Source organism: Accipiter gentilis, chromosome 23, assembly GCF_929443795.1.
Source record: "Accipiter gentilis chromosome 23, bAccGen1.1, whole genome shotgun sequence".
NCBI classification, from domain to species: domain Eukaryota; kingdom Metazoa; phylum Chordata; class Aves; order Accipitriformes; family Accipitridae; genus Astur; species Astur gentilis.
Genome location: NC_064902.1, coordinates 24,982,504 through 25,006,766, shown reverse-complemented (window position 1 = coordinate 25,006,766; position 24,263 = coordinate 24,982,504). Strand labels below are relative to the sequence as shown.

General features: G+C 42.8%; 1 protein-coding gene across 3 annotated transcripts in view; it reads left to right on the top strand.

The window, feature by feature from the left end:
• The first annotated feature begins 8,430 nt into the window (after positions 1-8,430).
• TMCC1 (transmembrane and coiled-coil domain family 1) overlaps positions 8,431-24,263 on the top strand; it is a 121,354-nt gene continuing 105,521 nt past the window's right edge. For all 3 annotated transcript variants that reach the window (XM_049826592.1, XM_049826594.1, XM_049826595.1), the window contains exon 1: positions 8,431-8,699. The gene's annotated coding sequence lies outside the window, so the exon portion shown is untranslated. The remainder of the gene's footprint in view (positions 8,700-24,263) is intronic.

Here is a 24,263-nt window from a genome sequence, read left to right as displayed (position 1 = left end):
AGCTACTAGGAAGAAAATTAACTCTATCCCAGCTGAAACCAGGACAGAGGTATAAATACTAGCTGCAAAATTACATCCCAATCAGTTTGAATCCAGTTTGCCCATAGCATTTGGTATCTGACATGTTAGACAAGTTCACGCTGTGGGTTCAAATTCCACATCTGACTTAGACTCCTAACTTCCTGGCGGTCTTTCCTAGGATTCAGTACTGCCCTAACACTGATCTGAGATGACCCAGTCACTACCTGAATTGCTATTTGGGTCTTGCTGTGTCACAGCTTCCAGTGGAACAGTCTTGGAGAACATTATCTCCTATATTATCCAGTCTTTCCAGATTTACCCAATTAACAGGTGTCATTTTGCCATGAAAGCACCTACACGACGTGTATTTGTGAAAAACCTCTTAGCAAACTCCTGACCCCTATCCTGCCTTCTATGCTTCCTAGTTGTTGGCCTGTTTTCAGTTAAGCCCTGCAGGCTAACTCTTTTTTTCCCCTTCCCCCTTTTTTAATGGTGATCTTTGCAGCTCAGCACTTTTTATTTCTGCCATGATAGCAAAAGCAATGTTGTTATGACTGCTGACATTTTTGTGAGAGCATGCCAGTGAAGGTTAAAAGATAGGCCAAAGCAGCCGCCATTGTATTTGCAAGCAAGGCCCAATGTTCTGCTTTATTTCTTATTTTCAGAGAACAGATATGGTTACTTCCTGGTGTGGCTAGAATTTGTCAAGAGAACAATAACTTATTTAACCTGAACAGCTTCAAAATTATTCTCCTGTCTTTCAGTATGCATCACCTCATTGCACATTTCAAATGTACATGCCTAATTTTGTGCTTGCATACGTGAGTTATGTCTGCATAGCCATGTCTTCTGACGCTATGCAAGACGGAATGAAATTGCCATGTGAATGTAAAGGGAATCAGATTTCAGGAGGACGGCAGTCACAAAACAAACTCATGGTTGTTGCTATAAGGCCTCCCTGAGAGCTGATGCTGAATTAAAAGGTACATTTTTTCCAGGTCAGATCAGCAAAGATTTTTCACCATTCTGACCAGAACTGCCCTCCTGAGTTTGTGTTTCTCTCTGTTACAAACTCCCAGGGTAGCTCATGTCCTTTATTCACCGTTTCTGGCAGTATAGCTGATGCCTGTTGGTGCTTCTGAAATGGTATCCCAGCAGTCAGGCAGGGTTAGTTTCTATAGTGACTGGAGATTAAAGAACTAAGCTTTAATCTGAATGTAATTTATCAGTCCATTACATTCAATTCACCTGGTTGTTTCATGTCCGTCTTCAGTCTGCTACTTGGTTTCCTCCCAGCAACTCCCTATGGAAAGAGCAAAGATTATACAAGGACAGAACCAAAAAGAAGCCCCAAACACCTGGAGGCACAGTGGTTCCTATCTATAAGGCTGGGGACTCTCATCTTACTGAAGGGCCTGGCTAACAACCCAAGGGTGGCATCATAAGAACTGACCAGTGTAGTAAGGTAGTGTAAGTAAGGTTTTGAGGAAGCCATAGAAAAGTAAATCTAATCAGTCCACAAGCAGGTTTTATTTCCCTGCAGGAATCAATATCAATTAATAGAAGCACAAAGAGACCCTCCCCAGTTTCAGCCCCACGCAAGCTATTTGCTCTGGTGTTCTAGCCCAGCTTTTATCCTCCTACATTTTATTTAGACCCACAGTCTGTCACAGGACTTTCCTGTGCAAATGAGCATTAAGAGCTGTGCTGAATGCCACCAGCTCAGAAAAATAACTGCTGTGCAATTTTGCATTCACTCTGCACTGGCACAAGTCACTGTGTTGGACAGAGACCAGTGAGGGTCCAAAGGTTTTCTCCTGTGTGAGGAGTGAACTGATTTTAAGTTGCCACATCGTTCACCTGAAATTCTAGAGCTCTATTACAGTGATAACTCAGATAAGTGTCCAAAACAGAAGTCTCTGTAGTAAGTGTTGGCTCTGGTCCATAGATGCATGTAGGTCTACAGATATGGATTGCACATGCACAAAAACATTGCGCTGTCTGGCTTTCAAAGAAACTGAGCTCCTTTGGCTTCAATTGTTCTGAAAAAAGAGAGATGCTGATACAAAGCTGTGATATAAAAGCCATTCCCTGAATATCTATTTGTAGATTTGCTATGTACCTCTCTTTGAATTAGTGAATATAAAATATTTTTTGAAAATTAATTACAGTACAAGATCAAATATGTAGAAATATATTGCAGAAAGTCCTATTAGAAAGTATATAAAGAAGGAATATCATTAATAAGCCAAAACATCAATACCCAGTACCTGCAGAGAGGGATAATTGTACTCTAATTACTTCCTTAGCTACCTGGTTCATCACTTCTCTCTATTGTGTAAAACCACAGATTTCCTATGGACTTTTGAATCTGATATTCTTAATCATGTTGTAGTTACTAGCCTTATGTGTTTAAAGCCAAATTTAACATCAGCTGGTGATTGAACACTAATGATTTGTTACTTACATGGCTATTTGTTATTAATAAATAAGAAAAAATTGAGTTAATAAATATTTTGAATATAAATGCCACATTTATGCTGTTTGTTTACATTGTACACACTCTGAAGTTAGCCAATGAAATTCAGCCAGTCAGGTTCGCTTGTTGCTTTTGGTCAATCTCACTTTATGTTCTGACGTGCTGACACAAGATCCCAGTGCTTACTTATTCAGCTTTGAAAAGGAGGAGAGGTGAAAAATGGTTTAAAAAGAAATATTAAAACATTTCTTACTAGTTCTGCAAAATGTTTTGTTAGGAGATAGGGGAAGGAACAAGTTCCCATCAGCTTTAAATAACCTGTCCTTGTTTCCTAGAACCTGCAAATCATGCAATGCCCAGCCAGACCTTAGATGACCAATTGTTTATGAAAAGGAATAAGGCTTATTTGACTACTGAAGCAGCAGAGAAGGAAGGCGGTAAGCAGGGAGAGGGTCTTGACAGGTGGTACATCCATCACTCCTCAGCAGAGCTCTGACAATGTCAGTGGTGGATATTCGCTTTAGGAGGCAAAGATTCACCATCTCTTACTTCCTGCCTTTAGGTTTTCTTGGCATGTCAGGACCCATATCCTGTCTGCACACCCCGTGACTGTAACTTCAAGTGGCAGTGCTTGAATTCGGCATACAGCTCTTGCCTTCCCTGGGCACCCTAATGTGTCATAGCCAGGCTCTGCTCTAGCTTCAAGACACACTAGAGTGTGACCTGGGGGAAGAGACAGGGGAGAAAAGAAAAGATAGCTGAGGGCGGTGAGGAAGGGATTTAAGTGGGAAAGATATTGGCTGGTGTTCATTAATTCTTGAGCTTTACATGAAAAAATGTAAGAAGTAATGAGCACTGGTTTGAAATAAAAGTCAAGTTGTATAAATTCCAACTTTTTACTGGCTAAATACATTAATTACATCAGACAAATACAGATCAAGGCAAATTTTTCATCGAATCAGCTTCCAGAAAGGGTGCAGCCTTCTAAAAATACACGAGCCCAGTCACCCTAGATAACATTGCTGTTGAGATGAAGAGAGATGGTCAGGTCAGCTGAAACAGTGTGTTTCAGATTCTGGTCTTTGGTGTCTTCTCAGGGCACTTCATCCAGCTCACTGCTAGATGAAAATGATGGTGGAAAACCAGAAGCAGCTGATCAAGGAGCCCTTCTGAAATGTGTATAATACAGTTTGACTATTCTAGAAATTTCTCTGTATGGTCATCACAACCCTAAGCACTATTCCGTATGGCAAACTAGAGGTCACAAACCCATTTGCAACCTGATACCATCTATGAATCCTTCCTAGAGCGTGGCGTTACACAGAGAACCTCAGTGACTGCCACCCGTCACGGACTTCAAATGGGAGCTTGTGCAACCACTTCGTCAGGATCGAAGGTGCGGCAGAACACCCACACGCACCGAGGTATCATCCGGGGCAGTAGGAGCTACTGGTCAAGGCAAGCGGCCACGCAGCGGAGCTCAGATCGGGCAAAGCCGTTCCGTGTGAGGCCTCTCTCTGGCAACGGCTACAAAAGCGGGGCCTGCAGGGCTCGGTGGCAAGTTGTGCCTATGGGAGAAGGAACAACAGAGCAGAGAAAAAAGCATTCCAGAAAGGTGCTAGGAGAGGAGGGGGGAAAAGACCTTGTCTCCAGTTCGGGATGCTGGGAAGATGCCTAGGAATGACGAGCAAGGCAACTGTTCGTTTGCACCACGGCGGTCTGCCTGCTCGGCAGCCAGCCAGCGCCCAGACTGCCTCAAGAACAAACCGCCGGTCCGCTGGAGCAGCCGGCCCAGCCAGGCTCCCCTCGGGCCCCGGAGCGCTCCTGCCGAGGGGCACGACAGCACGCCGTATGTCCCCGGGCAAGGGCTCGGTGTGCGGCTGCCACGGGGCCGCCCGCGGCGGAACGCAGGCCGCGGCCTAACTCGCTAACGGGCGCCACCCCGCGGGCCGCGGGCAGGCGGCGCCGCGCCGGCAGGGGCCGGCGTAGGCAGGGCCCGGGCCCAGGCCCGGCAGGGCGGGCCTCGCCACCGCTGACAGAGCTGAGCCGGCAGCGGGGAGCGGGGGCGAACGGGCGGGCCCGGGCCCGGCGCGCACGTGACCGCCGGCAGCCACCGCCTCCGGGCGGAGCACCGCTGGGGGGCGTGGCCGCGAGACGACCTTATCGCGCGCGCGCCCCGCCCCTCGCGGCTGCGCGCTGACGTCGCGCGCGTCCGGGGTGAGCGGTCTGGCGGCGCGCGCGCGGGGATGGAGCAGCCGCCGGCGACGCGCTCGGGGCGCCTCCGCTCGGCCGGTGAGTGACCCCCCCCACCCCCCACCCCGCGGGGCGGTCCCGGTCCCGGTCCCGGTCGCGGTCTCGGCCCCGATCGCGGTCCCGGCGCCCCTTCCCCGGGGCGCGCGGGCCGGGCCGGGCCGACGCTGAGGGGACCCGGGGCGGGCGCGGCGGCCTCAGCCGCTTCCAGACCTGTTGTTCGCCCGCGCTCTCCCGCCGCCGCCCCGTTTGTCCCTGGCCGGTTCGGGCCCCCGCCGCGGGAGGGGGGGGGGGGCCGCGGCCCCGCCGCCCCGGGGCCGCCCGCCCCCCCGGGGCCGCCCGCCCCGGTCACCCCAGCGCGGCCCGTCGGGGCTCGGGGGCCTCGTTGCCGCGGCCGGCGGGGGCGGCGCGGCGGGCCGGGGGCGCAGGTGCACCGCGGCGGGGGCGGCCGCCTCCCGCGGCGCGGGCAGGAGCGCCGCCTTTTCGCCGGGGCCGAGGCCGGCGCCCGCCGGCGGGCTGCGCGGAGGCGCCCCCGAGGCGGCGGAAGGCGTGAAGCCCTGGCAGCCGCCCAGCCCCGCCCGGGGGGCGGTGGGGCCCGGTGCACGCCTGCAGGAACGCCCGCAAAGGCGCTGCGGGTCCGTGGGCTCTTTGTTTTGGCGGAGCCGGCTGCGCCGGACCTTACTGGTTTTTAAGATAGCTGAAGTTCGGGTGTATTCTTCACCTGTTTGTTCCTTCCCGCTTCAGCTGCCTCTTACGAGATAAGTGAGCGCTGATTACTTCGTTGTGCCGACATGTACGTGAGCTCACATTTTGCTGTGCTGAAGACGGGTTTTCAGAGGCAGGCCTTTAAAGGAGAGAATTTTGGATGTAAAGGGGTAGCTTCGGAGCTTTACTAGTACCAAAAGTTGTGAGGCTTGGAACTGAAACTGTTTGTCAGCTTAACTTGTAGGTATGGCCACTGTCAACGACGATACCGGAAACGCCTAGTGTGCATTGGTAACAAATACTGTGGCCAACAAAGCACACGTAGCGGGTTGAGGCATCCCTTTCGCTATGAGATTCAACTAATGAGGAAGCTTAAGGAGGCTTCTGGGTGGGCAGAAGCTGTAAAGGTATGAACTGAAGGTATAAAGATCTGAGTGGAAGTGTAGAGGAGGAGGAGAGGAATGTAACTACCACTGCATCAGAGGTGGTGTCCATTGACCACAAACCTTAAAATCAGATGTTTCTGCCAGGTGGAAGCCCTTAGTAACACACATCTGAGCTACAGGTATGGCCGTTGAAGTAGTAATGCCCTGAACCTGAGCCGATGCAAGAGGGTCCTCCTGAGTCTGGGGAGCAAGTGGCAGTGTCCTTGCTGCTCACGGCTGGTCCTGTCTTAAGCAATATTAACTAACATGTTGCAGATAGCTTCATGTTTATTCAGCAGGATGATGCTCCGCTTAGGGTAGATTCTTTGTCTGGAAGTGCCCAGAGGTGAGGAAAGCCAGGTGTACTAGCTGGGAGGCTTGTCCTTCTCAGTGCTGGGGGACTCTCCCCTCTCTTGTCTGGGGACAGTGGAGCCTGTCACTTTGCAGGACTTGCACTGCTCCATGACCTCCATAGCCTCACAGGGTTCCTGTGCCAAATGAACAAGTTTTTTAGAGCTTTGTATCCACTGCATCTAGTTCAGCTGCCTGATAAACCCACTCAACAGATCAGGAAGTTGTTTGAAATATGAAAGCAAACTGAGGATGGAGAAGATCTACTTTGTGTACATTTTGTGTTAGAAATAAATTGGGACTTCAGGGTTTCTAATCTTAAAAAAAAAAAAAAAAAAAAAAAAAGGTTTTTCCTCATTAAAAAGTTTGGGGTTTCCCTGTCCATGTACTACATAACAGTTGGTCTCTGGCATGGTTTGGGCTCTCTCGTATCTTACTTAATTATAGCTAAAGATCCAATAAATAAAAGCTGCGTCTAATTCAGATACAAAATAGAAATTATTGAAGGACTACTAAAGTTTTTTTTCTGTGTGTTTAAAGAGGTACTTGGTTATATCTAGAAAGTCACTTCCTGTGCTGGTCAGGTGAATGATTTGGTGCCTGTCTGTAAGCTGGTGGTGTTGGTATTGAGTGGGCTGCTGCAGCTTGCACTGGAGTTAGGCAAACCTATTAGTATCTCATCTGGTCTTTCAGAGAATTTGGTTTTGAACCAATCAAAAATAATTCGTGTGATAATATCTTGGGCTGGGTTTCTAGGAATTTTTGCTTAGAGGTCTGGGGGAGGAGTCTTCTCTCTCTCCAGCTGTTCCTCCAGTGTGTTTTCCTGATGTGGTGTGTTCTCAGCTGGTTTCACAGCTGTTGTCTAAGGAAAGCTAGGCTTTGGGAATTGGAATCACTGAGTTTAAGCTATTGCTCAGGTGAGCTGGCTCAGTGAGCTGGCTTCCCCTTGATGGATCTGAAGTTTCCTCACCCCTAAAATATGGCTAGTGGTTCTCCCTTATGTCTGTCCTCTAAGGCACTGTGAAAGCTGATTACTGCAGCGTGCTTGGTTCCTGCTTGATGAAATGGTACTTACAGAGAAGATCGTATCCTCTCGATGAGGATATGAGTTTCTTTAGAACTAACAGGGGACTTGCATTAACTCCCTAGGGTAAGAGAGGGAACTTGGCACAATGTTTAATAGTGGATAAACTGACACCTTTGGAAAAAGTGAAGATACGTGAATGAAATGCAGTGTGGCAGGCTATATGTGATTTGTCAGCATTACTAGAAAGCGAGTAGTCTGCTACGCTTTAAATACTAAAATTAAAATTCTTAAAACCCCTGAAGAGTCAAGACACTGGATGTTGTCACAGCAGTGAGCTGATTCTTTAAGCTTGAATATAAGCTCTGAATTCTTGTTCCTCCAGCCAAGCATGTTAAAATGGTCAAGAAGAAAAAGGAAAGAAGAAGAAAACAAGTGATTATATGGAGTTAAGTGTCTTTTTTACAAAATGAAGTCTCGCCATACTTTCAGAAGCATTTTATGATAACGCAAAACTAGCTGACCTTTTTTATTTGTAAAGAAGAATCCTACTATTGTACCAAAAGTACAAAAACTTGTATCACAGTAACATTGAACAGCTTTGGTTTGGAACCTAGATCTGCCAAGCTATGTGACATATAAACACAGAATAGAAGATGCCTTACAGAGTTTACGTTTTATTAACTTAAATCAAACTAGAAAAGTTCAGAAGTACACCAGCACTCCTAAATGTTGATGCTGTGCAGGACCTTCCCTAGTATTTACCTTACATCCATGCTGTGTTGGACTTCCATCACTCTGTGTTAATTCTCGTTTTGGACAGCAGCTTAATTCTTTAGTCTGACACTGGTCACACAAACATTTGTGTGAAAATATGTAGTGAACATCAAGGCATTTAATGAGCTGGGAAGTTTTGTCTGAAACAAGGCACTCCGTGCTGTGGCATTGTGTTGAACACTCTGTTATGATCAGAGATTATCTGAATGCTTAGAGAATTTTCCTCGAGATAATTTATTAGGTTAAAGTACTGAGGTAACTTCAGAGGCTGCTTCTGATTTTAAATACGTCAAAGCTAACAGAAACCCAGTATTTCAAATAAGAGTTAATTCTTTTTTCTGAAGGAGACTCTGAATCTGTGGTGCTTTTTGTTGCTTATCAGATGTTAATGGTGTTTCTTACCATCCTTGTTAATTTTGGCAGGTCTTTCTCTACAAAGAAGCTTTGTTGCCAAGATTTACTCTGAAAATGACCTACACTACTGACTGCAGATGTCTGCAAATGTAGAAGCTGATAAATCGTATCTCCTTCCCTCCTCTGACTTTCGTCTTTCCTGTGGAATTTATACTTCTAAGTATTTTTAAAATTAGAGCTCTGTTGAAGACATTTGGATTACAACTGTGAGCATATCTATGCAAAGAGATGAGCTAGCCTGAGGAATTTTGAGGTATGTATGTCTATAATGACTTATAACAAATGGGAAGAAAAGGCCATCTGATCATAGGAAAAAGAGAACTCTAGGCATACATTTTCTAGATTCAGATTGATCTGCACCATTATTCATGGTTTTAGCAATGGAATATACATTTGCACAGTGAAACTGTACGAGCACCAGAATATCCAGCTGGCATTGTATGGAGGGTGACCTTGTTTGAACCTGCTGTAGGAATATTCAAAGGATTCCTTTCAGAAAAGCTTGTGTTGTATGACCTGAGCTTTCACTGCTTACCCATTCAGTTCTTAAATGCCACCAAGGTCTGTAGAGATTTTCTTCTTCCAAGCATTTGACAGACATTAAGCAGTCATTGAAACACACCTGGGAGGCAGTGGTGGTTTCTCTATTTGGTTAGGTAAAGCATTCAGATGAAGTTAGAAGGCAGCTGCCTTGAATTGGAAAGCATCTTCAATGAAGGCTAGAAAAGAAGTAGGTCTTGCTTGCCTTCCCATGTACAGGTCATAGCGCAGTAGTCTTTTTGCTTACAGAAAGCTGCAGTCTTGTAGGGCAATCTGCCTGTAATGTACAAGACTAGCAGAGCTGAATGGGCTTTGCTCTGTGCAGTTTTGTCCCACCCTGGTGACAGAAGATGGAGAACCTTAGCTGTTTAAGAAGTGCAGAAGTTCACCAGCTTGCACAGCTGTATTTTACCTTAAGGCTCTTAGCTGTACTTTCGTATTGAATTCTAAACCTGGAATGAGGAAGTCGGCTAACTTCCTCTGTATGGGTTTAGAAGAGGCCAGTGTGCACTGATAACATGTTGACTCTCCTTTTGTAAACTACTTGGACATGGTTATCTTTTCTGTGATTTAGGTGTTCATGCTAACACTCCAGGGCAGTTGGCAGTCTTATCAATTAATTGTGGGTTACAGCAAAAGGTAGCCAATCACATCTCTCTCTTCTAGAAGAGTCTGATTATTCATTCGGGTTTTTTTAAAAAGGAAAACTAATGTGCTGAAAGTAGATACCTGACTGAATCATTCAGCATGCTACATTGCTGTACAGTATGTAGCAGACGCTTTTCTTAACAGCTTTTATGCACGAGCTCCAGTGATTCAGGCTCAGACAATACTGGAGGGACATAGATCTAACCTACCTACTCATCTGGCTTGATAGCCTGATGATGTTGTTGCCGTAACAGGAAGGCAAAATGGACTGTGTCTGCAATGCTAGTGTAAACTTTAATTGACAGTGAAGTGCTGTGGTTGAGAAGGGGATCCTTATCTGTACTACAGCTGTTCCTCCCATCATTCCCCTACAAGCAGAGCTAGGCTCAAGGGGCGATTAGCTTGGTAAATTTCTGTTATGAGTGGGCAGAACTTAGTGCAGCAAATTTGAAACGTGTTCCTCTGTCTAACCTGGGCATTGTTATTTGGCTATGGTAGTACACTAAAACAGCACTGGACAGAAAAGTGGTTTTGTTTCCTGTTAGCTGCTTTCATGATAACTGGAGAAACACACTGGAGCTTCAGGAGTGAAATGGCTTGCTGAGCTACCCATCATGATCTTAGTGTGCGTTTTAGATATTGTACCAGAGACTTGGATTCTGTAACCCAACTAGGTGCCTTTTTTTAGTTGTATATAAATAAGTTATGGTCTCTCTAATTCCATCAATTAAAATTGGTGTGCATTTCCCAAAAAAGCTGCTGTTCTGTGAAAATTGAACAACTCCTGCAGTAGCTCTGAAAGCCTGTAAGAATACATAGGTTCCATGTGTCCCTGACTGTATGTCCCTAAGCAAGGTATTAATCTTTATTTCCTTATCTGTAAGATGAAGTTGATCTACCTCTGTAAAACGTTCCATTTCATGAAAAGCATCATTTAAGTGTTGTTTGCAATAACTGCAGTTTCATTATTCAAACTCATGTGACTAGAAGTAAATACTAATTTGTGGAGTGGCAAAGAATTTTAGTAGAAGATAAAGTTTTCTTTTGATACAAAGAAATGGTCTGAAAGGTGAAATTGTGTATATTGGAGAATCTTGTCCTAAAACTGCCCTACAAGGTGTCTAAAAAGTTTCAAAGGACATTAAAGGGCACTGAGATGTTGAGACTGATAGTAGTGCCATTGATTCAACTTGTGTGATGGGTTATGATAAGAAGTTTGCAGACACTTGCTTACAGCTTCTTCAGAGATAAATTTGGCAAATTTCAGTATTTTTCAGATCTGTGTGAGCTGGTTGGTCTCCCTTAAATTCCTTAGTGGCCTGTCTTTGTCCTGGAGTTGTTGGCTGTTATTTTTGTGGGAGCTAGTTGCCGTGGTCATTATCCTGTTAGCAAATAAATGTGTTTTTCATGATCTCCAGGTATACTAGTCTGGAGCAAAAAGGCTGTAGCCTTTTCTGGGATCAACAGAAGTAGTGCACCCATAGAGGCTCAGTGTTTGTAAATCACTGCCTGTAGGAGAGTGCTGAAGAAACATCTTATGCTTTAATGGGTCATAGTAGTAAGGTGTAATACCACTTGTCTGTACCGAGCAGTGAGCATGTGTTACCATGAGTCTGAGGCTGAATAATGGTTAAAATTGGAGAAATGAAAAAAGAATGAGTTTTGGTCAGGATCCGTTATGACTGAACTTAACTGATTGGGGCCAGTAATGGTTGACCAACTAGAAGGTGAAAGCATTGTTGTTGGAAAACAGTCCCTTCAAGGTATGTGGTGCTCTGATCCTTTGACATACTGGCTTTCAGTTGGGGTAACCTCTAGCTCTGGTCTTCAGCGTTCCCGTTGCAGCTGGGGTGCTCTTCGTGTTGCACCACTGTTTGTTTTCAACTTCTTAAAGCTGGGGCAGTGAGATGTGGTCCCAGCTGAACCTGCCTGTACCAGTGCTGTGGCGTGGGAGCTGCAGCTTGCTGCAAAGCCCCTGCACATATGTCTCCTCATACTCCTCCAGAAGTAGGTCTCAAAAGTGGGATATGCTTGTGTCCTGGCTAGGGCAAAGCACAGGTTGATGTGGCTCGGTCGCCGTAGATTAACATTGAATTCTTTGCTGGGGAAGAGCATGAATTGGATATGCGAGCCTTTTCTTAACAGGGAGAGGTTGGTTAGTTCACATTGAATACCTGTGAGAAGTGTGACTGCTTGGTCGGTAGGGAAGTGAGGGCTGCTTGTGTGTGGTGGGGATGGGGAGGTTGTAACAGCTGCTGCTTGCTGGTCTGGAGAGCAGTTCCCATGCTCCTCACGCTTTTGCTGCGGGTGTTCATTTTCAGATGGTTTGTTGTGCTGAAAAAGTAAGTTTTGGTTCTGGTTTATCAAAGTCCTTTAAATGCTTCAGGTGCAATTCCAGTTTGTGGAAGAAAAAAAAAACCAAAGTGTTTTTTGGTTTAGTGTTGGTTTAACTCCTTGATGAGCATCTTGAGTTTTCATCTCTAAAAGAGTCTGCTCTAGTTGAGACAGTCTAAGAAAACAAAATTTATTTATTTTTTTAAAAAGTAAAATTTATGTCTGATAACATAACACTCCTAGTGTCACTTGAAGACATCCAGTATTTTTTAGGATGAGCTCGGATTTAACCCTGGTGCCCAAAAGGCGCCAGTTCCAGCTACTAAACTCTGCTAGCTTCGTGAACTCCTCTGGCTTCCTAAAGAAACGTGCCCATTGAGGGTTCTTTTGTTTTTGCATCTGTCACTTGCTGTGAATGCATCCATTTTCATGGTGCATTCCAATAACTACTGACTTCAGTCCTCTGCTGAATACAGGCTCCCTCTGCTCTTCTCCGAGTGTGCTGTGTATATTCTCTAGTAAGTTTGCCCAAGGAAGCCTTCAAATATTGAAGTAAACAGCAAATACAACAAATTCCTTTTTAGAGAACAGTCAGATATGTTTTTTGGTTGCTGCTAAAAAGAGTTGAGAACTTGTTCTGTTTTCCTGGCTCTCCCTGCTCTGGTTCCTAAGCGAGTTTTTCTTTTTAAAATTTAAATCACTTGAAAGAGCAGAGTTAGGGAATTGAGCAGACAACTAGCAGAATGGAGGGGATGGCAACCTTCAGTGGAGGATAAGGGGAGCAACAACCTTTTTGCTTGTTGGCTGCTGCCAATTTGGGCTCATCTGACTATGCCCTAAGTTACCCTTCATCTGTAAATACATTAAAAAGAAATGCCAGGTAATAGGGTACTTCTAGGTCATTAATGGACAACCATCTTTATTTGTGATAACACAGTTAATACTTGTCCTTATGGTTTAGTGATAAAACCTCACAACTCTGGATATTTGGGTATACAAGGAAATATTTTCATTCATTTTGTGGAAGTGTAAGCTTTTAATGAAGTATGCTTTTCATCCGGGAAGTAGAGTCTTTCTTCAGCTGTTTTAGATGGTTTTGCTGAAATAAAAGGTCAGACTGCAAACTTCCACCCAAAGGGAGACAAACAACCTATAATCCAATTACTTTAGCCATTTCTCATTATTTTTGTGTGTCTGTTTGTGGAGATAACAGTAAATCAACTGAAGGCAGGCTGGAGTTGAATATGAAGCTGTACCAACAGTGAATTTTGGCCTGGTCTCCTCATGCAGTCTCTGCTGATCACAAAATAAAACAATACATTTGCACAGAGAATCTCTATAGGCACTGATGGCTGTGAAACTTGGAGGATCTTTACCCCTTTAAATTGGCACGTAACTTTTATTTGAAAAAAATGCTTAAGTTTTGGCAAACTCCAGGAACTGGCAGTGGCCCACTATTGCTGACCCACCTTTCTTTGTGCAAGGTTATTAAGGAACTGCTAGAATAGCATGGTTTTTCTGTTCTGTGGTCATGTTATATGAGACTTTGAAAAGATAGGCATGTGTTTCAAAAAGAAAAGAACTGTCACTACCTCTAACCTTGTTCAGTTGCTTTGAGGGTGGCAGCTTTTAGATTGAGAACCACTGTGCTGTGCTGACATCTGAGCCTCCACTCCTAATTCATGAGAAAATCCAGTATGTGATTGGTGTAGGAGCTGTAGCCTCACTTACTCCCTCATTAAAAGACAACCAGAAATCATTTGTTGAACACTCCTAGTTCAATGGTACCTTCTTACTAGCTCTTGCAGATAATGGTAAAAGACAGGATTATTATTGGATGGCACCATTCTTGGGCTGGCAGAGTAATTTCATCTGCTTGTTGGTGGGTAGTATGGTTGAACTGTTCCAATACCTAAGCTAGTCTGTGTAGTTCTCTGTAACACTGAGGTTCATAGCGTGGTTATAACATGCATGTCTATACATTAAGCAGTACTAAAAAAAGCTACTTGATTTCAAAGACCACCATAGAAACTCAGTACTGTCTTACATCCTGAGAACTGTATTTTTGTCCTGTTAGAAAAGATAAAAGGGTATAGTTGGTTGGAGTATTGTTTCTCCATTTGGAGTAGTTCCCCAGACAGGGATATGTGTTACTTGATGAGATAGTGTAAGAAAACTGATGATTTGGAGGCATCCTTGTATTCCAGTGGTTTTTTTTTCTCATCTATTCCTGTTGATTCACTGTCTGAGATGTTTTGTCTCCATGCTTTGCATCAGGATTGTGATTGAGTATAATTGTTGGTTCTCTTATCCCTGACTGGATGATCTCAAGAGTGGATACCTGCAGTATTTGGTGAGGCTGTGCTTTAAAATAGCAGTTGATGTGGCTGTCTCATGGAACTAGTTCTCTACTCCGTGCCTTTGGTACTTAATGTCATGATGCACCATCAGGTTCTGCTGATTTTTAATGCCTGAAGTAGCATTCTTAAAAGAAATCTGTAAAAAGTTCTGTAGCAAGGATCATAATAAATTGCATCTGAACTTAAGCATGTCCTTTTGTGGCAGTGGAGAGTAATTGATAGCTATTTGCCAACCACAGTTTGGTGTGAAAAATGGTTTTTATTGAAACTGGGACTTCCTGAACAAATTTGATCTTAAGTGGATTTGATCTTAAGTTTCAAAACAACTTATTTCAAAACAGAAATTCTGGAGCAAGGAACCTATTGTGCAATAAAGGCAAAGATTACTAATTTATCTTGTGACCAGATGCAATATTGTTGTGAAAAAGATGAGCATTTTTTACTTTGGGTGAAAGTTCATTTCTTAGGCTTCTGGAATTGGAGTTACTGATTCTTTTAAAAAAACTTGTTGGAATTTCTGTAAACAGCTGCTATTGTGGCCTTTCAATACCTGTCATGTAGCTGCATCTGTGGTGCTCAAATTATCTTTTTTCTTCATCTTTTTTTGTTGGGAACATCAGTACAGAAATGTTTGTTTGCCACCAGTGCAGCACCTTTGAAATTCTGGTGTAGGTATGGCTCTTTTTACAATAGCAATTGCTAAGGAGGAGCCAACCTGTGATCACACTGCTTAGCTGCACCATCTAACATCTCCAGAGACCTTCGAGGAGGCAAAGGTGACAATGACAGCAAAGGTTAAAGCCACATCTAAGGAGGGCTGACATTCCAAAATCTGTGACTGCTCATGCTTGGGAGAGAAATTGAGACTGTGGTGAGCAGGGTGGCTCCTTCCTCCTAGTTCCAGGTTTAGGAATTTTCTGGCCCCAGTGTGTGAGAGCTGATTTGTTTGAATCTTCATTACATTCTTTTTTCCTCTCTTCAGTTTTACCTTTTTCTAATCAGCTGGGGAGATGTTTATCTATAAAGGTGTTCAAATATTTGTGACTATTAACATTAAAGACCATCTGGAAAAAGCGATGGAAGGAAAGCTTCCTGAGATTTAAAGCTGAAACAATGTAGGAAATGTTAATCTCAATCTTCTGAGAGTTCTAAGAAATTAATTGATAACTGAACTATAGAGAGAAGTTATTAAAGTTTGGCTTGGGAAATACTTAATGTAATTGGCAATAGGCTAGAACATGGGCAGCTTGCAATAAAAATGTAAATCAAGGGGAAGCTTTGAAGAAAGTGAACCACAACTACGTAACCAAACATTACCTTGTCTTCATGTTCAAGGGTTTATCTATTCAATCTTGGTAAGCATTCACTTAAGTAAACCTCAGGCATTTTATGACTACGTGGACAAACTAATAAGGATTTGTAAGGGTTAAATTATTCTAGCTGCAGAAAAAATTGATTACTATTCTATAAGAAAAGTCACTGATGGATTTCTTCTAGATGATAACTGTTTTTCCTTAAGTTGCCGCTATAACTATACTTTTGATAACTTCTAAAATTAGGAAGACATTAAGAAATGAAGTTCAAGAGAAGAACTGCTGGCTTTCTTGGTGGACATGGATTCAGACTCTTTGGGAGACTGTGATTGATGTTGTCTCTCCAGACCTCCTGTAGTAAATTTCTGCCCCTCACTGGGTACTGTCAAGCTGAATTTTCTCTGGAGCTTTAGGTCCTTTGAGCTTGCTACCCATTTTTGTTTATTGGTGTAATTTTTTTGATCTCCAGAACATGGTGAAAAGCCTGAGTAAGTAATAGGTGAGGAACTGGTATAGCATGTTCTAGACCAAAGGTGTCAGAATTAGTAACAGGCTTCTCTGTTCTAAGAGCTCTTCAATTACATAACTGCCATAGCTATGTATTGATGCTGTTTTGTTTGGGTTTTTTTTTAAGAAAAGTCTGTTAATAGAATTAGAGTAGTGGGAGAAGTCTCTAAAGATACAAAACTCTTGCATATTAATCAGTTACATGTAAAAAAAAAACTCATTAAAACCCTTTGCATGAACTGTTTTGTTCTGTATCTCTAATATGAGGGAAATCTGAAATGATAGCCTAGTAGAAATTGTTGTTTAAGAGTGGATAATTAGAATGGTGGAAGGGCTGGGTGTTTTGTGTGTTTTACAAAAAAACCCTGTAGCTGTTTGGCCTGGATGGTTTAAATATGGATTTTGAAAAGTATCTGGTGATTGCTTTCTTCATCTTGGTCTTTACTGGGAAGATGAGCCTTCAAGTATCCCAGATCCCTGTGATGGTGGTGTCCTGATTTCAACTGGGATAGAGTTAATTTTCTTCCTAGTAGCTGGTATAGTGCTGTGTTTTGGATTTAGGATGAGAATAGTGTTGGTAACACACTGATGTTTTTTGTTGTTGCTAAGCAGTGTTTACAATAAGTCAAGGACTTTTCAGCTTCTCATACCACCAGTGAGGAGGCTGGGGAGCACAAGTCAGGAGGGGCCACAGCTGGGACAGCTGACCCCAATTGACCAGGATATTCCAGACCATATGATGTCATGCCTAGTATATAAGCTAGGGGGAAAAGCTGGTGTGAGTCGCTGCTTGGGAACTGGCTGGGCATCACTTGGCAGGTGGTAAGCAGTTGCATTGAGCATCACTTGTTTTGTATATTATTATTATTAGTCCTTCCTTTTCTGTCCTCCTAAGCTGCTTTTATCTCAACCCACCAATTTTACTTTTTTTTTACCCAACTCTCTCCCCCATCCCACTGGGGGGGGGCACTGAGTGAGTGGCTGTGTGGTGTTAACTGCCTGCTGTGGTTTAATGTGGGGATGGAACTTGGGGGGGGGAGTAAAATTCGTGAGTTGAGAGGGGAGGAACCACCCCACGTAGCAGGTGATATACCCTATATGGGCCACCCTATATACCTGTATACTTTCTGGGGGCCTGACCAGCTGAAAAGCATGTCTGCAGAAAGTGACTTGGGAGTTCTGGTGGACACCCAAGTTGAAAAATGGTTCTGTAAAGAGCCCTTAACATGGGTCTTAGTTTTGGCTCTGGTTATAAGCATGCATCTCCTCAGTGGTAGGTAAACTTCAGTCTTGTTTCAAACAAATCTGCTCCCTTTTAGTGCTGCTTTGGGTAAAGATTTTGTGGATTTTTTTTCCATGTGGACTCTGCCATGAATGTGGGAGGAAACATTCTGATTTTGGCTGAGGCTTTAAATGTATGACTACTTGATTCCCATTGGCAAGCAAGTTGTCAATCCCAGTTTCTTTATACCAAAATCACTGATTTAACTACTGTCTTTGTGCAGTTGGATGTGGAGGTGGATATTGAAGAGCTAGCATATTTGTGTGTGTGCTGCTGCTTAGCTGTGCTGGTTTTGTGCAATTTGTGTGTGTTCTCTCTAAAAAGCCATAATTAGTTTTATTAGAAGAAAAGGACCATAGATGGACGTCAGAATTGTTATTGCTTAAGTCCAGAAAGTTTAGGCCTTTACTCCTTTTAAAAGCCTTCTCAAGACTAGTCAGGCAAAGTTGAAGGTATCTCACCTTGCAGTGAAATATTATGTCCATGGCAAGCAAGGTGATTAAAGGCGAGTGTGGAACAGTGATGGTACTTCCGGTATATCAAAACTTGCACTAAAAAGGTCCCATATTTGTGCACAAGTGATAAAATAAACCTCAGCGTGCTTGGGACAAAGCGGGGAAGTCGCAACTCCTGTGTAGTAACAGTTGTGTCTACAGCTAACATGGACTCTGTTTCCAAATGCATGCTGTTGTACTATGGTGAGGAGTTGTGGCTATGTTGGGATGTTGGGTTCCTTCCTCAGCCCTAGAGGAGCAGCCTGGCAGCATGCCCGTGTACTTCAGGACAGGTACTTGTGACTCTTCTTGGACTGTGTCCCTGAGGCACAGGGACTAGTTTGCCACTGTTTCTACCTGGTAGGGTGCATACATACTCAGTTATGCTGTTCTTTGTCTCAAGCTGTGCTTGAGCCACCTAAAACTTGGAGAAGTGGCTATAAGGAGTCAAGTTAAAAACACATTATGCCTGTATCCTATTTCTGTTGGCAGCTAGTAGCAGATTCTTAGGAATGAGTGTAGGTAAGGGGGTGTGGATAGGTTAGTCTTTTACTGGTAGGTCCTCCCAGCCTCTGTCAAGTGTTGGCTGAAGGACTCCAAGCAGTGTTTAATGGGTGAACTGAACATCTTGTTTGTAGCACTGCAGGGAGGGACTTGCTAATGCTTAATTACAAAAAAAAGCCATTTAAACAAACCAGCCCCATATTAAGGCCATTACTATTATACTAATATAATTTTTTAAGAGTTGCACTTAATTAAAAGCTCCCTGGACTGGCTCACTTGAAGAAAGATCAGGAAGGACAATTTTCTTTTATCACTGAAGAGCAGGGATGAAACTGTTGTATCATGAATACAAAAGACAGTTTGGAAGCGGTAGAGCAATGTAAGCCATCAGTTTGTTAGTCCTGTTAACGTCTAATCAGAATTTGTCTAACTTGCCTGTTTTGTGTCACCTTTTAGGCAATACTAATGCAGTGAGCTGTCAGGTTTTGCAGCCTGCAAGCAGGTTTTTCCAATGACAGTGGTCTTCAGACAGTAGAACTTTTCAGGTATCCTTCTCAACAGCATGGAGGGAACTATCACATGAGATGCATGTTGCTTCTTTTGAGTCCAAGTTTTTTGTCTGTAGGGAGTTGTTAAGGTATGCTGTTTAAAGCAGATGTGTTAAAGATCTGGGCTGCAGTATGGGTATGGTTATCAGTGTTTTGGATTAGTAAACTTTTTGCCATTTTGGGACTGAATATGGTTTGAGCTAGTCTTTGTAAACTGTTTAAAGTCAAACTTCTGCTTTGTAACTTATTTGATGCTAAGTATCAATGGGAGACTTTCATATACATAATACCCAGAGCACCTGAATCGATGGGAAAAGCGTTGTGATTTTGCTGAGCCAAATGAAAACTTCTTTTGGTCTGTCTTTTAGTCTCAGTAAGTTGAGTCAACAGTCCTGAAAATTCAGAGAGTTAATACTGGTTTTGAGTCATCAGGGGGAGTATTTTACCACTCTGTGCCAGGTTAGTTCTACTTTCTTCTTTCACGAGTCATTGTAAATGGGATGCTTTCCAAAATTCAGGGCTAAAAGCACATGTTAAAATCGCATGTAGCGTGGGTTGGTGGTAGATGATATCTTTACAAGCCTGCTAATTTAACTTGCTTTAACCCTCGTACAACTCCAAGCCTGGAATAAACCTTTCTTTTAGAACTGGAGGTGCTAAATCTTGCCAGCTTCTGTGCTGGCATTGTCACAGATGAATCTGCTAGGAGTTAGTGAGAGGCCATCTCTTTTTTCTTTTTCTTTTTTTTTTTATGACTAGCACACTTAAAAGTCTCTGTAATGCCTGAAGTAGCTGTAGTGTAACCTTTTGTCTTCTCTTGGAAGTGGAATGAAAAATACCTGTATTTCCACTTTGTGGTTCACTTGTTCCTGACATTTGAGTCAGCTTTGACACATTGAAAGTGGCAGTGTCTCCTGGCAGACAGGCAATGAGGATAACAGCAGCTTTGATCTCTCCCCACCCCTTCCTCTCCTGAAAAGGTCCTGCCAAAATGTTTGGTATGGCCTAGTAATGCTGTGTTTTTGCAGAGGCTGGAGAATCTGATCCAGATACATGCAAATGTTAACAGGAGAAGTGGGTAGAAGTGCAACTGACCACAGAAACATTTGAGATGCTTCAAGGAATTGAATCTGTTCTAGTGAAAGATTTCTTTAAAGAGGGGGAAGCTGAAAGAAACTGAATTACTCCTTTTCACCTTTGCATATATAGAATTCATTTGGTATTTGAAGGTAGGCTTTTATTGTTCCTGTACTACTCTGAACAGGCTCAGTATAGGCTCCTGCCTGTGAAGGAAGTACCTCCATAGCTGGTCTTACTCATGGTAATCAAACAGTTGCATCTGCTGCGGTGAAATTGGATCATCTGCTGCTGTATATCCCTGCAACAGTGAAAATTGATAAAACAGTTTCTTCAAACAATGAACTGTGGCTTGTTTTGACAAACAGGACTGTGCTTAAAGCTGCATTTTAAATGAGACAGACAGGAGTGAATATTGCTGTAGCAGTTTTTCCTTGTCATGGTCCATATCAGCCTGGAGCTTTCTAGGAGGGGAGCAGACTGTGCTGATGACCATGTTTTCTCTCTGTTCCTTATGCATTTTTCTGAAACATCACGTATCTCAACTCGTCTTCACCCTCATGCCATCCTCTGGGCTGTGAGGCTTTTAACTTCCCTTGGATTTTGCTCTTAGCCTCAATGAGTGTGCCTCCAGGCAGCTGGGATGGACCCAGCCATGGCTGCCTCTTTTGGACTGTGCATCTGGGTCTGATGTGTCTGTGTCATCACCTTCCCTGCTCAAGTTCTTGATAACCCCACTGCAATTGCTTACAACTTTACTGCATGCTGGAATGTAGAGAGTTAAGTCATGTTATTAAAAACCCAAAACGAATATGCAGATCTTCATTGTTTGCCTACTCAGTTGTGAGCTCTGGCTTCAAATTGTGAGTATATGCAGGCATCTAGTGAAAAATGACTTGTTGCTAATGATAATGTTAGCCAGTACCTCTCTCATGTAATCCTGGTCTATTTGTTCCTTATTTACATACATATAGAGCTCTTTTCTATGTGGAAGACCTAATATTTTGAATACTTTCTTAATACTTCTTCACTCTTTTCTTTTAGGGAAGGTAGTTTCTCTGTTTACAAAATGTGGTATTTGAACTGTAAAAGTGATCTTATTTTTGTTTTGATGAGTCCTTGCTGAAGCTCATGTGAGTTCCTGTTTTTCCAGCTGTTGTGGCCGTAGCTTCAGATAGGAGGGTTTTGGTAACACTGTTTTGGAGTAATTGTGCCCTGTCTCTGGACTGCTTCCTTCCTTTAACCTTATCCCAAAGTTGTTCTAACCAGTACTGTGATCAGATTCTTCCCCCAGTCCTGTTTTCCTTCAAAGCTGAGTTGAATTTTTTTGTTCTGGTTCACATCACAGCCCCAGAAACAGTTGTGCCTACAACAACTAAAATGGTGGGATGTCATGCTGTGCGACTGCAAATGAGCTGTGGGGGCAAAAGAGGCTGGAAATTGTTTAAATTGCTATTTCTGTTGTATTGCGAAAGGCCACCCTCAGATCCCTGCTTGAACTGTGGCTGGAGATGGTCCCTTCAGATGCCCTCCAGTGAACCACTGAATTCAGAATATGCAGTTGACTGGTTTGTAGAACATGTAAACATAGTTACAACTTTTTTCTCTTTAGCAGAAAGGAGAGATGTTCTTGAGGAAATGCTGCAGTTTGGCTTTCCTTTCAATCTGGTTTTGAAGAAGAGTATGTGGGGATGTGGCTTTTCTGAAACAGATCACTAAATCAAGTGCAAGTGTCATCTGTTGGCAAACTACATGGTTGTAAATTGCAGCCTTGTGTAACTTCTTCCACAGTATATGTACTTGTGGTGGACACAGATTAAAAATTAGTAGTTTTTACACTATCTTGTTAAAAAGAAAAACTTGCTAATAGGCAGGTTTCCGCTTATGTCTAGTAAAACAGATAGTCTGTATAAGAATTCTTTATATGTACCTGGATCTATCAAATGTGTTTTTCTTCTAAAATACCTGCAGGTTGCATTTTTAGTGTTGTTTCTGAACTTCTAAGTACATTCACAAAAAAAATTTCTAGAAAATGCGTATGTTGTATGTAATTGCAAATGTTGGCAGATCAGAAGGATCTATTTAAATCTTTCTTTAACCTTGATTTAGCTTTCTTGAAGCACTGGTTTTATTAATTTGATGGAAAATAGCCTGTGTAGCCTTTTCCAGGAAAAGATATTTTTTTAAGTGGGTTTGGTAGGTTCCAGATGTGGTACTGTACACTGTTCATAAGCAAATCAGAAAGTGGCAGCAGTGAGAGATCATGTAGGTATGACATTAACCTTATATGGGTAAATTTTAAGATTGGTTCTCTGCTCCAAAAATCTTGCATAACCTTAAGGCAGCTTCTTGGCCTTTCTATATTTGTTTTTCATCTGAAAACTAGGGAAGTAATAGTAATTCAATATAATGTAGGAGCATTCCAAGGGTAAATTCATAGACTTCTCGCCTGTTATGGTAATGTAAACCTATAAATACTTTATGTAGCTAAGAAATTAATCAGGAGTGAAGGAAGTACTTTAAAGATAACCAGTGCTTTCTAGAAGGAAGAAGCAGCTCTACTAAACTGTGGAACCAGTAACATTGCCCCACAGTCAGACTGATATTTTGCTTTGATTTTTCATGTGATGTTTATAGCATATACCAAAAACTGAATTATTATGTATTGGTACCTCTGCATGGTTCTTAATTTTGGAAGTCTTGACCTCTACTTCATAGCTTTGATTCAGACAACAGTGTAAACACTGAGTTATTGGAATGTTCAGAGAGGGATGGAAAAGACTTCAGTGGCAGTTGGTTGTACTGCAAAGCAGCAGAAACATTTCTGAAAACAGCCACTCAACTTTAAGCCACTGAAGTTTCCTAATAAACAAGGAAAACTACCTAATCTATTTGTGTCTATGGTCATTACACTGTGAACTTATAACTTTGCAGAAGAACTATTGGTCTTTATATTCACAGCAATCAATGAGCAGTACTTCTTATAGGACAGCAGTAATTTTGAGGTTGCCCATGGGTGGTATTGAAGATGCTTGGTCCTGATGTGGGTGTATTCGGGAGATGTTTCTTAAAAAGTAATTCGAAGGAGAAGGGGATCTGTCGTTCATTAAGAGGGTGTTTGGTATCTGCTCATCTGTGACTTGAGTGCAATTTTCTCTTATGTACAGGATTAATATCTGAGCTTTCAGGAACAAAAAACTGTGTATTAGTTTTGTTGGTCAGCAGTGTTAATTATAAAGTTATAGGAAGGAACTGCTTCAACAGGATGTGGATTTGAGAAGAGGCTGATGTTGAAAAATCACCTTCTGGTGTGTCTATGAACATGCTACCCTTGCACAGCATAAACATGTGAACTAGTAGTGGATTCAGCAGTAGAAATAGTGAATATATTTTGGTGTGGCAAAGCATAATCTTCTGCTTGTGAACCCTTTGAAATGACCATTTGTTAATGTGCCTGGGGAAGGCATGAGAAAAGTTGACTCTCCCTCCCTCCCCACTTTTGCTCCAGGGAAGAGGAGGACAAATCTCAATGCCATTTGAGTGACCTCAGCGATCTTTTCCCATCTCCTTTTCCTTACAGTATGCTCACCCCTAATAAATGAGTGGATGGACTGTGCAGATCTATTTTAGTCTTGTGAGGATTCTAGGAAAGAGGCTGTATATCTCATGTTTTGTATGGGCTCAGACATAGTGCCATTTTTGTCCCTGAATATCTTAAAACTCCGAAGTTGCTCCTTGGCGATGATCATGTAATTCATACAGATGCACTGCCAGCCTCTCATTTTAAGTGTGCTGGAGCTAGTTTTTGTGTTCTTTTGTATTGGTACAAGTGACCTGTGGTTTATTGTGTAAGTTGTGGGACTACTAAAAGAAGAATTGATTTATAGTGCATGTGTCAGTTGACTTAATCCTTTTACCAAAAGAATACAGTTGGCTACCTTTATAAAATTCAGCAGCTTGGCATTCTAAGTTTGAGTTATTTTAACTGATACGTGTACACATTGCCTTTAAAGGCATCTAAGTGTTTTGCTCCATCATAAAGAGTTTTATTAAAGTACCTTCACTGGTATTACCCTCAGTGTTTCTCTCCTTCAGCTAGCTGGGTTGTTCATATTTTCTGTGTAGTAAAACATTAGGCACAGAGGCTGACTTGCTCAAGATCTTTTAGCAAGGCTGACAAAGCTGGTTTAGCCCAGGATGTCTGGTCTCT